Here is a 15,228-nt window from a genome sequence, read left to right on the forward strand (position 1 = left end):
GAGGGAGAGGGAGAGGGAGAGGGAGAGGGAGAGGGAGAGGGGAGAGGTGAAATTCTCCCCTGTAGTCACGCAGAAGTGATACCTTCCTTGCTTGTGGCTCTAATACCCACCCTCTAGTCTTGTTCTAGGCAGAACACCTTTGACTAGGGAGATGTTTTGTTCCTATACCCAGGAGCTCAGGGATGTTTTTCTCCGTGTTCTCAATGAGCTATCCCATGACTTCCAACTCCCTCTGTTCCACTTTCCCATACTGAACTCATTTTGCTTCAAGTGCTACATTTGGCTGGGTTGCTGTGGGACTCTTCCTTGGGATAATATGGCTCTGTTATCTAAGGGAGCTAGACAGTGAATCCTGTGCACTTGTGGACCTGTCCTGAGGAGACACAAGGTGGACCATGAGGCACCTTGGGGAGAATGACAGTGACTAGTGAAAAGTGACCCATCCCATGTTCGATGACCTTCTGTGTCCTCCTCTGTTGTCTTACATATCTGGAACACGTAAAGACCTGCTAGTCTGACAAATAGATGCCGGTACATACCTTGTGTAGAGAGAAAACAAGGTAGAAATGGGAAACACACACACACACACACACACACACACACACACACACAAGCACACAAACATATACATGCACAGGCACAGCATGCATGTGCATACACACATGCACACATGCATGCATGCAAGCACATACAGATGCACACATGCTCACACACACACACACACACATGCACACACACAAGCATACAGGCACGCACACACTCTCTCACATATACTCACACATGGACGTGCTCACACAAACACAGCAAAGCAATTTGAGATTTTCCAGTGGAGCTCAAACGTCTGAGAGGTGTTGCTGTCTCCCTCCAGACCATGATAATCCTCCCAATATAGAAACAAAAACTGAGGTTTTAGGAGATCTGTTTGCAAGGGCATCTAATGATTTCTTTTCAAATCTCCGAATACTCTCACAGTCTTTTCTGTTCAAATACTCTCAAAGCTTTGTTAATTTTCAAGGAGTTTAAGTTGGAATGACTTGCCAATCTCAGGAACACAGACATCCAATCCAGGCCTAGCCACACACTCTGTTTATTTTTCTCCTAATGAAAAGTGTGACAAGCAAATAATTAAACTGAAAAGCCAGCATAAATTAGAGTCCACTGCCACAGAACGGACCGCTTTTGAAGACCGCGCTTTAGAGCTTGTGCTTCGGAGAAGGCGGCCCTTAACCATCACGATGATCTGGCCCAGTCTGCGCTTGCTTCATCGAATGGAATGTGCGATGTGTCACGGCATAACAAATTATTTGTGTTGGATTTATTTCAACGAATTCCCTGTCTTCTCCCGGTTTCAAGAGAGTAAGCCCTGGGTTTTCAAACATTGTGAAAACAACCAGATCTGAGAGACATTATATCCACAACAAAGGGAGACCGGTCACCAGCACAGTTACGTTGTCTTTTGAACAACAAGTCAATGCAGACAGAAGTAAATGACAGTTAATTACAAATTACATTCTGGTTGGGGCTGAGCAGGCCTCTTGCCTTGAATAATGATCAGGCCCTCAGGCACTCACCTGCCTGTGAGGGACCTTGTGAGGCACAGTCTGGGGTGTGGGACAAGTTTCAAAACAAGCAGCTAAACACAAAAGCTTATTGGATTACAAAGATTTAGGAAAAGCATTCAGATCTCTCTGGTCACCAGAGGAAGGGGCCGGGTTCTGGGGTGAGGATACACACACACACACACACACACACACACACACACACACACACACACACGCGCGCGCGCGCCTGCAGGCTTTGAATGTGAGATTCACTCTCTGTGTGAGGAAAGGGGTCCTTGTTTGCTAAGGATGACAGACTTCTCTGGTGCTGAGCAGAACAGTGGAAGAATGGTGGATGCTATGCTCACTGTAACCAGCTAATTGATGGCTAAAATTCTCAGATCAATTTAAACCCCTTAAACCTGCACACAAACGAAAACAACGATGTGTCCAGGTTTTATATAATATACAATAGGGATTTCATCGCCATCAGCTGACATTTTGATTTATTAATAATGTTTTTACATTTATCTAGCTTAAATAGTCAATGAACTTATTACGTTTTAAGTGAAAAATCCAAGTCAATCTATTTGCAAAAATAAGACAGTGTCGAAAATAATTAGTGTCATTGTTGGTGCATTGAAAAGACCTTGGTTTTTGTAATTCACTATAGCCATTTCTATTCATTTAGATGAGCTAAGTGCTTATTGTTAAAGACAAAGGACCCAATAGTTTGACATTGAGCTCATTGGCTGAATTAGAAACCTTAACAATTCAAGGCCACACTGTGTGCAACAAGGCCCAGCAATAAGGGATGGGATGGGGTGCTTCCAGATTAACATGTAACAAATACTATTCTCCTGGCTTCCCTTTTAGACTTGATTGGAGTGTCCAAACACAGATGGTTGGAACCCATTCTTTAATAATGAGACCCATCAGTAAACTGAGACAATCTCTTGCTGTTTGACCCCCACTGTCCTCCTCACCCCTGAGTGTGTGTGTGTGTGTGTGTGTGTGTGTGTGTGTGTGTGTGTGTTACCTCTCTATAGCCAACCTGAGTGCTGGGGCTGAGTTACTCAGAGACAGTAGTCTAAACTACATGATGAGTTCCCGGCTGTCCCACAGTGCAACACCCTGCTTCTAACAACAGAGCTGCAGCTGCCAGGGTACAGGGAGTAACCTTCAAAACCAAACACTAGCATTGTATAAAGCCTCCCCACAGCAAAAGAAATAGTCAACAGAGTGAAGGACATGCCTCAGAATAGGAAAGATTTATTTATCAATTACACATCTGACAGTTTTAATGTACAGTTTTCCAGAACAGTTCCTGAAATGACCTCTTATCCTGTTCACACCAACTTTGTTCACACCAACTTTCTACATGAGAAAAAATAATTGTCAACTTTACTTTTGCAGGAGACTAATATCTATGATCCATAAAGAACTCAAAAAGCTAAACACCCAAACGTCAAATCGTACAATTAGACAGTTCCTAGAAGAGACATGAATGGCCAGTATTTGAAGAAGTGTTCAACATTCTTAGCCATTAGAGAAGAGCAATTAAAAGTACTTTGAGATTCTATTTTACCTTAGCTGTCACCAAGAACACAAAAGACAACACATGTTGACCAGCAAAGAGGAATCCTCAACGTGACTGGTGGCATTAGCATTTACTAGGACAAGATTTTAATGTACAATTAAACTCGGGAGTTGCTAAAAGGAGGGGGGCATCATAGATGGGTAAGACACACCCAAATATGAGTGTAGGCTCATAAGGGATTACAGATTGTCTCAATTTGCTCTTCTGTTAGTGTGTCAAGAGTGTTTTAAGGGAGATAGGATTCATTTTGGCTAAGTTGAAAATTTATGTCCACAGTTGTACAACAGTCCTTGTTAATATGCACAATGGTACAGCAGTCCTTGTTAAGATACACAATGGTACAGCAGTCCTTGTTAGCATACACAATGGTACAGCAGTCCTTGATAGCATGCAGGGCATTCTGCTGGCCTTTCCTCAGGGACCTAGCAACTGCTGATGTCATGACCTGCTGCTTCTAAGTATGATAGGTGTGTGCTGTGATAGAAAAGACCCATCCGGGCATGTCTGTTCCCAGCATCCCCTCTCTCTGTTCTCTGCCCTCATGACTCTGCTCCCATCTTCTTGGCTGTCTACTACAAGTCCACATCTCTGCCTCTATCTATCCCTTTCCCAGGCCTTCCCTCTTCTCCCCCTTCCCCAGTAAACCTCTTTCACACAAGGTCAGTTGCATGTCATAATTTCTCAGAGGCACATCATGGCATGGGCCTGGGAACGAGACCCCCTCACTGCATTATGTTTCATAACAATCCTGGTGGTGGGAGCTTGAGGCAGGTGGCTACACTGCATTCACAGTCAGGAAGCAGAGAACTAAGGTCTGTTTCGCCTTTCATAACTTCCAGCAGGAAATGGTACCAGCAGAAGTGGGCAGGTCTTCCTGCCTCAATTAAACTAATAAGGATAATCCTTCACAAGGCCTGCCAAGAAGCCTATCTTCCTGGTGTTCTAGATCTCATCGAGTTGACAACTGAGATTAATTAACTAATTGAGATTAACACAGTGTCTATGTAAGAGATGTTGGTGGCTTCCTGAGTTACATCTCAAAGGTTGTTAAGGGCTCTAAATGAGGGATCCTGGTGTGCTCTGGATAGGATTACAAGGATAAGGAAAGACTCTAAAATAAGGTCACAGGAGAACTTAAATCCATAGGCTCCAGGTTTATCTGGAGGAAGAAGGAAGGCCAGTCAAGGGTGTATGAGCACAGGCCTCATTGCCTTTCAATTTTGCATTCTTATTTGAAATCTCTCTCTAGAGAAGGTAAATGTGGCCTTGGCTTTCTTTCCTGTTGTGATAAATTGCCCCCAGGAAGGCAACTTAGGAGGAAGAAAGGGTTTATTTGTCTCACAATTACAAATCATTGACCATCACTGTGGAGAAGTGGAGGAGGCAGGAGCCTAAAGCAGCCAGTCACACTCCAGCCTCAGTTAAGAATAGGAGTGCATGCTAATGTTCAGCCAGCTCTCGTTTTCAGTCAGTCTGGTGTCTACTCCAGGAGATGCAGCTGCCTACATTCAGGCCAGTCTCCACGCCTCAATAACCCAGCCAGTAAAACCACACACACTTGTTACAAGCCAACCTAAACCAAGTCTCACCAAGACTCCATCCCCAATTGATCGTACCAAGTGAAAAATCAAAATAGATCCCTCATATATTAGTATGGGTTATATGACCCAGCTTCATCACTCCTGGGTACCAGACTGAATATACATCAACAGATGAATGGATAAAGAACGTATGGTGTAGATATACAATGTTGTTACTCTGTCTGGACTCCACCCCTACAGTTACCTGGCAACAGCCAGGTAGGGTTGGCTCAGTGTAAAAGGGTCTGCTTGGCCCCTCCTCTCTCTCTTGCTCTCTTTTGCCTCTCCCTTGCCTCTTGCCCCATTGTGCCTCCTCTCTCCCCATTCCCTTCCCCTCTCTCTCCATGTGGCCATGGCTGGGCCCTCCTTCTCTACTTTCTCCTTTTCTCTGCCTTTCTCTGCCTCTGCTACCCTCTTAACTCCCCTTCTCATGCCCTGAATAAACTCTATCCTATACTATACCTGTGTGTCTGGTCTCTCAGGGGGAAGGGATGCTTCATCATGGGCCCACCAAGGCACCTCCTTCCTCCACACCCTGCTAGAACATATTTTAGCTCTTTTTCTTTTTACGATCACAGCATATACAATGAAGTTTTATACAGCCACAAAGAAGAATGAAATCCTAATGTTTGTAGGCAAGTGGATGGATCGTTGTGCTAGGAGAAAGGCAAACAAAGCCTGTTTTCTCTCATAGGCAGACTCTCAATTATATAAATAGGATATGAACTAGAAGGGAGCCCTGAGAGGGGAGGAAGGTGTTCCGAGAAAGGGAGATGGGCAGCAGGAGACATAATGGGGGAAAGAAGGAAAGATGGTTCATGTGTTTCTCTCATGACAGAATGGAAAATTAGCGCAGATTTTTGACTAGCAGAAGGGATCCATGAGGAATGTAGGGGTCAGGGAGTGAAGAACATGGCACTGGAGAGGTAAATGAGAGAAAGACATGAGACCCATGGTTTTGTACTGTAACTAAAACGAATAGTATAAAAACAAACTAAAAAGGTAAAAGCTAAATTATAAATAAATAAACAAACAAACTGAGGAAGAGAAGGAGGAGGGTGGATGAGGGGGACAAGGAGGGAGAGGAGGAGGGGGAGGGGAGGGAGAGGAGGGGGAGGAGGGGAAGGAGGAGGGGAAAGTTTTGTTTTTAAATCACAAAACTTGAAAGCTCTTTTTCAGAAGATTCTCTTCATTAAAATTGGCAGCTATTAGTCTGAAAAACAAAAACAACCAAAACAAAAGTCTCAGCTGTTAAGAACACTTGCTACCTTTGCAGAGGACTGGGTTTCAATCCTGAAAACCAGCTGGTGACTAACCACCACCCATAACTCCAGTTGCAGGGAATCTGGCACCTTCTTCTGGCCTCAGACATTTACACACACATGGTGAGTATACATAGGCAAAACACTTGTGCATATAAAAAGGTAATTTTAAAACTGTTATACTTCCCACCCAAAGGATTAAAATCAATTAGGGTTAGAGACTGCATCTTAGGTTTCTTCTCTAACCCCAGCAAAAGAGCAGGATCCCTTAGTGTCTACAGGGAGGGGTGGCTGCCTTATCATGGTAAGGTGAGACTGACTGCCAGGACAGTGACACTAAGATCCACCTGTCATCAGTATCAGTGTGGTGAGGCATCGACTTGTCTTGCCTGCCTGGGAATCCTGTGAGCCACATCCAAGAGGCAGGGATGCTTAACCCAGCCCTGTCCCACTGCACTACATGTGGCCTCTGTCAAATGTGGGCAGCGTGCAGAATGACAGTAAATCTATACAGCAGTGGTACCATCCACCATCAGACAGGCACACAGGCCAACCTAACATCACTGAACTGCATCATGAGGAGGGTGGAAGACAAGGCCTAATGATGGTTTCACTGAGCACTATCAGAGGGGGTCCAAGCAAGGCAGACTGGGATCCTTCAGCTCAGGTGGTCCTGCAGGGGGCACAGCAGAGTCTCGGGACCAGGGTGTGGAGAGCAGCTGCAGTCAGAGCTTGTTCTCATCCCTGTGCTCAATTCCGTTCTGATGCCTGAGGTGAGAGTGAGGGTGTTGGCCAGTGTTGAGGATTTCTTTCTACACCCGGAATGGATGTGCTGAGACAATCAGGCTGAACGTGCCAGTGGCAACGACGCAGCATTTTACCATGTCGTGGTAAAAATGCCTGAGTAAATGGGGTGACAAGGAAATGACATTTCAGGGTGTTCTTTCAAACAACCAGGGTTCCAGACACCCCATGCAGCTGCTCTCTGTACTGATTAGCTAGCGTGTGCTTTCTCTAGTGATCACTGGTATCCTGAGGGAGTGTCACGCCTACATGTGAAACCAAGAACTCACTTTCTGCTCTTCCTACACTGTGCCTTTTTATTTCTGATTTCTTTTGTTAGGTGAAGGAAAAGATTTTCTTGGGTTTAAAAAAAAAAAAAAAAAGATGGGAAGAAGCCAGTTGAATGGTAATATGGTTCTTTCATGTATATGCAAGAAAAAGATCTTTTCACACCTTGATGAAATTAGCATAAATTTAAATACTAATGAATTGCCAGCGACTGGTTAAGAATACCAAGAAAGAAGCTCACTCTCAGTTGGAGTCCCTGGGAAGCAGGGCAGACTCTGGAGACACCTGCAGGCTCACCCTGTGTGACCAGACGCAGAAGTCTTTACTCTAGCCTGAAAGAACTGGCAGTGCAAAGGTAGTAAGAAGGTCACATGGTCTCCGCAGGGAAAAGTTTTCCCAAAGTGAGACACTGAGCCCAGGTGAAAGCCAGAGTAGGTCTGGGATGCGCCTGGCTCCTTGAGTAAGATCCCTCCTTCTGCTGCTTGGTGGAACGGAGAGGCATTTTGTCCTTACCATGCTGCTTGCCTGGGCATCTGATTGACAAAGTGCTGGGCCATGTGTCTTGGACTTGGATGCTGTGTGGCAGCTTGAGGAGTTGACTCAGGTTCTGTTTGGGTGTCTTTAAGGTACGGTCAGTTCTTGAGGACATGAGGCAGCCATTGTGGATGGTGTTCCTGCAGTATCTGTGCATCTGGAGAGATTTTTGTGGACGCGTTCCTGGCACTCCACTTGCTCAGTGTTTTGGGTGACCGGAGGTGAGCTCAGGGTCCTTTACGGCAGCATCCAAAGCAAACTGTTGTCCCTTGTCTAGTGTGCGCCCGTCCTGTGCTTTCTGCAATGCTTTCTCACTACTGGCTCAGCAGGACATTGCTTTATCTTATTTTCTACTTTCTTAGATAGAGTCTGGCTGCTTAGATATGGCTGCTTTTAAACTGGCAGTCCTGCTGCCTTAGCCTCCCCAATAGGAGGATTACAGACGTGCATCACCTCACCATACCTGGCTTAGTCTGGAAGTTTAACCCAATGTCTCAACATCTGAGTCTTGAATACAGGCATACAGGCAGAGCCTGGAGAAACCTTGTTGTCTCCACTTGTGATGCTGAGCAGGAAGGCCACCATCATGAGGGCTTCAAGCCAGGGGCCTCTGTCTGTTTTTCTGTTGATTATTTTCATTTGATAATGGGTAGTTATGGAAGTGTGTTCAGTATATTCATGTATATTTTTGTGTATATGTATTTGTGCATGAATATGTGCATATGATGAATTTCATCTTGTGATTTTATTCTCTATCATGCTTATTTTAATCTCCATTCCTTCCATCCCTTTCCCAGATTCATGACTCTGGTGTTTATTTTGTGACTCATATACTTTAATCAGAGCCATCTTTGGGTTGGAACGCCCCACAGGAGCTTGGTGGTGTCACTAGTGGAGAGACAAATGGAAACAATACTTTCCCCTCCTCCTTTATCAGTATCAATAGTTCAGCACTGATGGTCACAGCTCTCTGAGCCCCTCTTCATTCTACACTTGACTATTTATTGGCAGGCACATCTTTGTGAAGTTCTAATGTAAGCACCTGGCGTGAGTTCATGGGTATAGTGGCACTGCTTTGCCCAAGTGATTGCATTTCATGACAATTCTCTCTATCTTTGGGCTCCTATATTCTTCTCATCCCCTCTTCTAAAATGCCCATGACCCTTAGAGGGTGTGGTATAAACATCTTGAAGCTTCAGTTCCCATAACCGGGAGGTTTGACAACAGAACTCCTAAAATGATTCCAGGCCTGTTCATCAAGTATCAGTTTACCAGCAACCTGAGCAAGGTAGGACTAAGTATTTTTGTTGAGACTCACATGCATGAGTGTGTACATATATGTGTACCATGAATATATGTGTGTATAGATATGTAGTGTGTAGAGACTAGGAGAGGAGATCAAGTCCCCTCCTCTCTTAATACCTTTTCCGACAGAATCTAGAGCTCACTATTTCCTCCATTCTCCTTTGAGAATCACATTCAAACACTTAAGACTGAACAGTGAGTTCCCAACTCATGTGTTAGTTTGTTTCTAGGCTTCTAGGGATTGATAGGTAAGCATTCCACCACCGAGTCACACCCCAGCCTGAATGTCAATGTTATATCTAGCATGAATGTATATAAAATATATGTCATATATTATATATATATTATGTCATATATTACATATGTTTGAATTTTTAAAATAAAAATATAATCACATCATTTCCTTCCTTCTCTTCCCTCCTTGGAACCCTTCCCATGAATCTCCACACCCTACCTCAGCTTGTTCTATCTCTCGAAAATTCATTCCAATGCCAAACTTAAAGGTGAAGGAAAGTGTCTGCTCTTGCTCCTCCATCACAATGCATCAGTGCAACACATAACGGATCTCAGGCTGTGCCTCTCACCCACCGAGCACAGTGCCCTTCAAAGTCTTGCCTTTCCTGATGTAGATTGGGAACCTGAAGGGTGAAGCGATGAACATCCCCACAGTCTACCAGGGGCAGGAGTACAGTCCTGAACTTGATAAATTCTCAGCACTCACTTTTTTCCAAGGGAAGGTGCACACTAGACACCCCTGCATGTGTTAGTCTCTCCAAGGGCAGAACTGCCTACCAGGTGTGATCTAAGAAAGACTCATAACCTCCTACCTTATAGGGAAAAAAGACAGTCCTGGGGAAACCGGTTGATGTTACAGGATTAAATTTTATAATCAGATAAAGTATGGCTTGGGATAGGCAGGTTATCTCTCCTTAGGAGCTGAGGCATATAACGCCTGGCTGTGATAGAAGGGTTTTTTAACCTGTCCAAAGATCCTTATGCAAGCAGAGGCTTAGACATTCCAGTAAACGGACCACTTTGTACATGATAGAGAGCCAAAGGAGAAGCCAAGAAGGTCTCTGAAGGTCTCTAAGACTATACGGACTTCACAAAGAGTGAACTATGAAGCTAATCACCATGAAAATTTAGACCAATGGAGATGCAGGATCAGAGAATAAATGATACCTTCTCCGCTGAACTAAGTTAAACAGACACTCTTGGTCCCATATTCAATGTCATGGATTTCATTCCACACTAATGCCCCCAAATGATCCTGTAACAAATTTATGGGACCTTGTCTAGCCAAAGGAACCTGCAAATATCACATCATCAGTACCCCAGACCCACTGCCAAGCTGCGCCATGTGTCCCCTAAATCACCTTCTACATATGCATTCTCTAACCTCCACTGTGTCTGAATAGGACAGTGCTGATAGCTAACACCGAAGAGGCGCCAAGGGTTGTCCGTTTCTCTTTGACCTCAGAGGAATGGAACATGTGTGGTGAAGTCAGTACCAGGACAACCTTGTCATGGCTGAGGCCGTCCCAAGGTCAACACTAAAGGTAGCTCAATTACAGGAGCCTACACCGCCATGTCTACCTCACCTGAACTGTCTCAAGAGGGATTGTGTGTTTGCTGGGTTCTGCTGGAGAATCAGCCAGTTGTTAGAACTTTGCATGCTACAAAGAGGGTCTTTTAGAATGTTTTACACCATATGAGCCCAGCAATGTGTACTGCAACTGCTCAGACCATGAAGCCAGAAGCCTTAGTGGTTCTGCCATAGCTATGAACACTCAGTGAATTCCTGGGATGTCAAAGAGATCGCGTTTCAGTGTCAGTGAAGGAACAGCAGCAGCCTAGGAGATGCACTCACCAGTAGGGAGAGAAAGCAAGCAGGTTAAAGCAAAGGATTTTTTCTTCAGGTCTGATCTCTGCTCAAAGATGTTGTCCATTCCTTGTGGGGCGGGGGTATAGCTCCTCACATAATCCTTCCAGGAAATATTCTTGCAGACCTGCCCAGAGCAGTGTCTCTTAGCTGGTCCTAGATCTAGTCACATGGATAGGATTAGCTGCCACTGGGAATCAGCAGTGAGGAGCTGGATGGGTTGGAAGCCCTTGAGAAAAACAAGCTGTACTTGAGTACCATGCTGATCAGGAACTCCTGGACTGAGTAACTCCAGCAGAATAGGCTCCATAGAAATCCCAGCTGCAGTCCAGTCCCAAGTCACCATCAATAGAGGCCAGAGGACTGCAAGTGGAGACAAATGGGGGTACCATTTTCAGATGGTGTCTCAGAACCCTGTGACTCATGCAGGACTGAGCATGTGGTGTGAGCTCCACGTAGGACTACTAAACCTCAGCCCTGTGCAAACCAAGTCAGCTACAGCAGATGAGGTGAACTTATAGGACAAGGGTCTTCCTCGGATGGCATTATCAGGGACAGGTTCTCCTGAGCCACTCAGGCAGCTATATTCACCCTGAAGCTGTGTACTCTCTTTAAGGGACAGGGTGGGAGCTGATTCATCATTCAAAAAGTAGTTCTTCACAGGGGCACATTTAGCTGATAAAATCAGCGACAAGGATAGTAAATTGCCTGGGAGAGCTCAAACAGATCTGAGATAAAGGCGCCAGAGATGAAGTCAAGATGTGTCTGTGGCTTTTGCCCAACACCCCACCATCTGCTGCTGATCTGACGCTGGCCACTTAGCTTCCAGGGCCCCTGACAATCTTTTGTCACCTCTGCTGCCCCATATCAAACTTTCCGGAAACAAAACCCAAGGAAGCAGATAATCAATAATGAGATCAGGGTGCCATCCTGGGAGAGGCTGCTCCCTGCTTTGTGTGTGGAAGGTTGTTTGGCCCTGGCTGTTTGTCAGGGAGCAATGGGGAGGCACACAGCATGATTGAGTGCTCAGAGATAAGGTTCTGAGGAGGAGGGGAGGTAGGGAGGAGAAGAGAGAGGTGAGCAGTGCACTGGGAAGGAGGGAGAGTGGGGGAGAGGCCTTAGAGAGCAAGGCAAAATCTCCAGGGCAAGTAGAGCCACTTGGCCCTCCCTCTAACTCTGCATTTCTCAGGTGTCCTTAATTTGTTGCCCTTAGGACCCCATTCTGTGTGTGTCTGGTGCACAGGGACACACATGCTCACTACACAACCTAGGCTTGCAGAGGTGTCTTCTGAGACATGGGGCATCCGCACAGATCCTTAGTGAACTCCCCTTGTCGATCTTCACCACTGTGCAAAAGCAGGTGCACCAGCTCTGCCATACAGATCCCAGGTTCCCATGGGGCATGTTCACACTACTCACTTGGGACCTCCTCCTAGTGCTTGTTGTGGACCAGAGAACCAGCTTCAATCCTCAATCTTTAATCACGATGGGGGGGGCACCACATCCCAGGAATGAGGTGCCAGAGCTGTGTGGTGCAGATACTCCAGATACTCCACTCTCCCACCTGAAGCATACATTTCTCTATAGAATAATTCCCTCCCTCAACGGTACACACCAGACAGACTGCAGCATGAGAGCCACTACCTCCCAGAAGATCAGGGCTGACTCTGTGTAACCCTGTCCTCTCGCACCAGCCAGTGAAATCTGAAGCTTAGCTCACTAATTTGTTTGAAATAATGTACTCAGCAAAGTGATTTCCAGGGGTATAAAATGAAATGTGTGTTTCCCCTGACAAGTTTGGAGACACAGTACATAATGCAGGCCTGTTGCCACTGAACCTTAGAGTAGGAAAGCTCATCTCCTCCCAACCCACGAATCCCCATAAACTCCAGGGAAGGCTAAGCGTTCCACCAAAGCCCACTGCATGGGGTTCTCTCAAACAAATGGGTTACCAATGAGTACAACCAATTATATCACTTGTGGACAATCCTCCCTGAGTGGCAGGCTGAAGATCCTCTTTAGGGGAAACGTTTTTGTTTTGTTTTGTTTTGTTTTGTTTTGTTTTGTTTCCTTCTTGTTTTTGTTTTTATTTTTTTGAAGCATCTAAGTATTTTTATTCTTGAGGAATTTACTTCTAAATAAGGGCAGCATCAAATGCCTTCATGACAAAATTCTGAGCAGAGTTTCTGGAACCTTCTCCGATAACCTCATGTCTCCTGAAGCCAGCCTTCCTTGTCAGGCATCTGTCCAGGCTTTGCACTGGACCGAGTGTCCTCTGCTCATGTGAAGGTGGAACAGAAGTCCTTCTATGCCACGGACACTGAGGAAGACAGTTTAAAGAAGTGTGGCTTGGTGGAGCATTGAGAAGCATACACAAAGGCTGACAGGGAGAGCCAGTGACCAGCTGGCATATACACAGGTCTACTGGCCCATCCCCTAAACCCTACCCTCACCCTCAGTCCACCTCTGCCTTTTTCTTTCTTTCTTTCTTTCTTTCTTTCTTTCTTTCTTTCTTTCTTTCTTTCTTTCGTTCTTTTTTCCTTTTTTTTCTTTTCTTTTCTTTTTTTTTTTTGGCAGCTCAGATTTACTTCTGAGTTTTAGATCGTTTTCTTTGGGAGGGGTGAGTTCCTCTTTAAAAGATTGATTTGAGGAGAAATTGGGGGCAGGCTCTACCCTCCAAGCACTATAATGACAAAGCAGACAGACCTTAAGGAGCTAATGAGATTCTCACTAGAAGATACTAATCTGGGTTAAAATTAAAAGAATATCCATGGATGAGAAATTGAACCAGTAAGGTGCTGGGAAGATGGGTTAGGGGTCTTAGGACGGGTGGGGGTGGCTGTCAAGACTGAGAGGAACCTAGGAGACTAGGTGCGCAGGAGGAAGCATCTTAGATGAGGGGTGGTTTACGTGGAAGGAAAGATACCATTTTCACTTAAAAAAAAAGGATGAGCACGGTACAAATCAACTAGTATTAGCGAAAGTTTAACATCACTTTGAAAGGAAGCGACTGACCCACTGTGAATGCGCCCAGTACAGCGTGTAGAAGGCTGATTAACTGTGTCCCCCTCAGGCAAGTACCTCTCTCTTAAGCGTGGGCCCCCAGAACATTTTGTTTTATTACCTTGTGAGATAAGAGGGGGTAGGCACCTCCTACCTGGGGAATTCATATAGTCAGCTTTGTGGATCCCGGTCTGTTCTCAATTTCATGCAGGGTGCATAATTATAACAGTGTTTAAATTGAGCCCAGAAGAAAGCTGGGTTCAAGTGCAAATTAATTTCAGATTACCACAACAAAGGCAGTCATATCTCAACAAGCTTGCCAGCAAAACACTCGCTGAAGTCCCCAGGCCCCTCCCTTCCCCGACTTACAACAAAGACCTTTCAACTCAAATTAAGCTGATGTTCTCAAATGGTCCCACTGCCCACCTTTCGGGGTTTTATCACTGAGACCTCGGATCTGGCAAACCCAGGGAAGAGACTAGGAGGTGCGCAGGGCTGGAGGGAGGTGCTGGCCCTAGTGGTCACAGCTCCATCAAAACAAATTAAACACTAAGTAGCCTGGCCAAGTCTTCCAGTGTCAAGTCTGCTAGTGTCAAGGAGGGTATCTTGGAGCTTTCTTCAGCAGGGAGTAGATAGCTCGGCGAGGTCTGGCTTCCCCACTTTCTCTTGCAAAGCTCTGTGCAGACTCCGGGCCTGGGCCTCGGGGGAGCTGGTGGGAGGAAGGGCCTGCGCCAAGGCCAAGCCTCATTACCTCCTCATTACCTCTGGAAGCTAGGGAGAGGGTTTGCATCTGGGGATCCCAGGCAACGATGTCACTGTGGCTGTCTGCTTACTGCACAGCCGAGCGTGGCGCGGGGCCGCCGTGGGACCCGGGTCTGCTTCCCTTTCCTCCGTGCGATGATCCACTCATTAAGGTTTTTAAGGCAAATTACTGCTGCTTATCATTGTGTCAGCCAGTGCAGCGAGTGAACCAACTCCAGCGCTGCTGATGGGGGAAACAAACGGGAAAGGCATTTCCAAGTTGGTGCCATAATTCGGTATTGATTGACTTTCCCGGGTTTTATTGGGTTCTGCCCTGCGGACAAATGCATCTGATGCAAACTGAATGCAGCCCATGAGAGTGGACAGTGGCCTACAGCCTGTAAGCCTGGCCAGCCCTGTGACCCCTTCCCATCCCCCACCCCGGGCTCCCACAGGGGAGTTCACTGCTGGGTCATCTGAGGAAGGTGTACTTGAGGACCCACTTCCTCGCGGTCCTTTGCGACTTGGCTTATGTTTTCTTTAGGACTCTGCGTATCTTCTTGCCGAAATATTTTCTTTTAGGTGTTGTGGCATTTGTAAGTCTAACCTTGCGTCCTGTCAAGTGACAGAGACAGGCAGTGGTGTAGACTGGAGAGTCTGATAATAGGAGGGACTCAGTAACAAAAACAGAGTTTAAAATAGTAGTCAG

This window comes from Mus pahari, chromosome 11 (assembly GCF_900095145.1).
Source record: "Mus pahari chromosome 11, PAHARI_EIJ_v1.1, whole genome shotgun sequence".
Taxonomy (NCBI): domain Eukaryota; kingdom Metazoa; phylum Chordata; class Mammalia; order Rodentia; family Muridae; genus Mus; species Mus pahari.